Raw genomic sequence first — 3,798 nt, 5'->3', positions numbered from 1 at the left:
GTTGGGAAAATTGTGGAATATGTGTTGAAGGGATTGGGGATTCAGCAAAAGTTCCATGCTGTGTTCCACCCTCAGTCAGCAGGTCTTGTCGAACGGTACAATGCCACTTTGAAACTAAAGTTGGCTAAGATTGTGGCATCCACGTCTTTGAAGTGGCCGAATGCTTTGCCGTTAGCGTTACTCTCTATTAGATCAGTGCCGCATTCCCGAATTGGCCTCACACCTTATGAAGTGGTGTTTGGAAGGCCAATGAATATATGGGGAGTTCCTAAGCCACGATTGTTACATGATGTGCCTTGTATAATGATGAACGATTATTTGGCACGATTAACAAATGATTTACTTTCCATTCACCAACAGGTTTGAGAAGCGCTCCCTGACAATTCCATTGGGGAGGCTCACAATCTGCGTCCTGGTGATTTTGTGATGGTCAAATCCTTCGGGAGAGCGAACAGCTTGGAACCGAGGTGGCGTGGCCCGAGCAAGTCCTGCTTGCAACTCGAACGGCTGTGCGAGTGACCAACAGGAAGCGGTGGGTGCATTCAACTCACTGCCGTCGTGTCTCTCCGGACCTGGTGAATCCTACTGTGCTATCGGACTACAGAGATATCTTGGACGAGGAAAAGAGCCCAGCTGTGACGTCGGCCGAATCGGAGGGAGCCTTCCCGGACCACACTGTTTCTGGACGACAACGATACAATCTGCGGCCACGATAGGAGGAAGATTTTTTTTTGGTGCGAGACTGGTTGAGTTACCGCTCAGGGGTTTGTGAAACGGAAGCCGGGAATCTCAAGGGGGGAGGATCAGTTCTGCCAAGAGTAGCGACACCCGTCTTGACCCAGTAGAAGAAAACAACGGCTACCTCGGAGCTCAGCACTCACATTTTTATTTTTTAATTGTATATTTGAGACCTTGTGAACTCTTTTGAACTATGGCGTCTTCTGCATCACAAGATAAAAGAATTATTGGTGCTATATTGTTTGTATTGACAATTGTTTTGATAGCAGTGATAGCCTGGGTAGTAGAACTTGTGGTACCTGTACGAGAACATTTGTTGCCGACTACCCCGGCTCCATCTGAACATTTTCATTTCACCTTACCCTATCATGAAGAACGTCACCGACAAACTTACTTGAATAATAGTTTCATTCAAATTTTGCATCATACTCATAATATGACGAACACTTCTAATTTTTGGGTAAGTGGGATGTTGCCTGGACATCAGAAGAAAGGAGGCACACCGCTTATCCCGCTCCCTTTTTCCCACAATGGTTCTTGCAATGCCTGGTATACTCTACTTTTCACTTTGCGATGGCCAACAAAAGGGGGGGTGCTTTTCCGTTTGAATAAAATATGTTATCATGATCGGGATGGTTATCCACAAGCTGAGGGTACTCGATTCGAATGGGAGGAGTACCGCCCTGATAACGTGTCTGCACCTCGAATTTACAGCAACCAACGGAACATTAACATGTCTAACTCTCATGTTATTAATGTTATAGATACTAAGGCTGATCTCTGTATACGTAATAAAGGTACAATCCCGGTTGGCAAAAGTGAATGTAACACCACACTTACCTTTGACAGTCCGAATGGCATCTCGTTTGTAGCATCCCGAAATACATACTTCATTTGTGGCAATAAAGGTTATCATCGTCTCCCGTTACGATGGTTAGGCACGTGCTATATCTCTTTTGTATTGCCCCCTGTATTTATCGCCCCACCAATGTACCATAATGACTACGTCTTATACCATGATTTTGTGCTGAACCGAGTTAAAAGAGCTGTAGTCTTTGAAGACATTGACCAAACCGATACTGCACTGCAACAATATGTGGATTTTAATTTGGGTTTGTTTTCTTTTGTGGGAGCTGCTTTAAACAGTCACAAGATATGACGATTGACCCGTGTTGTTGAGGCTGTTGCTAATGATACTGCTTTTGCATTTGGGGAATATAACTGAAGAACTTCAAATATCTAGAATTGTAACGCTCCAGAACCGGATGGTTCTAGATGTAGTTCTAGCCGATCGAGGGGGGGCATGCCGAATTATCGGAAGTAGCGGCTGCGTTTACGTGCCAGACAATTCACCATCTGTATATGATGCCATATCTAAATTGCATAAAATTGCTGCTGAGATACATTCGGACAATGGTACATGGACCTTTTCGGGGTGGTTCTGGTCAATGCTTAGTACATGGGGCTGGAAGCTAATGACAATTTTATGTATCATAGTTGGGACATTATTCTTCCTATGTTTATGTATACAATGTGGCCCTGCATTATGTTCTATGTGTTTATCAGCTTGTATTCCATCCAGACGAGCTTTTGCCCAAAATGAAACAATGCTTCGTAAAGAAGTGGCCCAGATTATGTTGATCGATATAGAAGATGAGTATCCTGACTATGTCCATTATGAGGTAGCTTCAGCTAGAGGCTAAAAGGGTCGTCTGTCGTAATTTGACGATGGATGGGTTAGCGCTTAGCTTTGCTACACGTTATTACTCTTATCTTGGCCTTACTTGAAAACGCCATCTTGAATGTTATGGCGGCCATTTTAGAGAATGAGCGGCCTCATGGTCAGCGTGCCCTTTAGTCCTTTGTCCGTGCCACTGACCACTCGAGTTTGCCCAGCAACAGGCTATTTTTAGTAACGGTCAAGCCCGCACATGCGCAGTTCCGACTGACCAGTCACCCCTTAGGAATGTTCCGCCAAACTGACCAGTGGTGTTGTAACCCCTCCCATGAGTTGGCTGTGTTCCAAAAATGACCATATATGTACTTAAAACTCTGTAACCATGTACCGCCTACCTTTCTTATGTTCGGTGTGATACTTCTTGCATTGCTGAAGGGTGCTGTAGGAATGTACAACCACCCCATGGGGTCTTAATAAACTTGTCTTTTGCATTTTCCAGTTTCCGTGCCAACAGTTCTTACGGTGTAGTGGGTATTCTGTGGAGTATGTAGGCCTGAAGAACCCAATACCACACTTGAAGATTATTATTCTTTCTATGGGTAGACAGTGGATGTTGTGGAGGAGTTGGTTAATGTGGTTGTGTCGTGAAATATCGATGATGAGCTGTGGCGTTTTAGAGAGTCTGGAGTTTGCGGAGACCGTTGCTGTAGTCCATTCTGCTTGAGAGGAGTGCATGGGTGATATTTTTTCAGGAGTCAGCGTTATCCACTTGAATGTTTTGCAAAGTATGCCGAGATGTTTGAAGCATGCTGAGGATACGGTGTTGATCTGGCTATTCATTGTTAGTGAGGAGTCAAGTATGATGCCAAAGTTGCATGCCTGGTCTGTTGGGGTGGGTGGTTTTCTAAAGGCGGATGGCCACCAGGTGTTGTCCCATGTGTAGGAGGTGCAGCAGAGTATGATGACTTCTGTTTTCTCTGCATTAACCTTCAGCCACCTGTTGCTCATCCAGGTTGGAATGGCTTTTATCCCTTCTTGGAAATGGCTCCTGGTTATGTTGTCTTCCTTGGTGAGTGTGTGGATGTGCTTTGTGTCATTTTTGTATGAGACAATTTTCTTTTTTTCTGAGGATGGTCCTGATGGTGTCTGTGTAGATGTGGAAGAGTGTGGGGCTGATGGAGGATCCTTGTGGTACTCTGCATCTGATATCTGTCGTTTCTGAGACGAAGGGCAGGAGTCGGATTCTCTGTGTTCTGCATGAGAGGAAAGATCTTATCCAGTCTAATGCTATTTTTCCGATGCTGGCGTAATGGAGCCTGATGACTAGTGTGTGGTCCGAGATGGGGTTTTAAGCCTGCTGAGAGGTCCAGAAGGATGAGGGC

The sequence above is a fragment of the Lissotriton vulgaris genome, chromosome 6 (assembly GCF_964263255.1).
Source record: "Lissotriton vulgaris chromosome 6, aLisVul1.2, whole genome shotgun sequence".
NCBI lineage: Eukaryota > Metazoa > Chordata > Amphibia > Caudata > Salamandridae > Lissotriton > Lissotriton vulgaris.
This window is presented reverse-complemented; position numbering follows the sequence as displayed.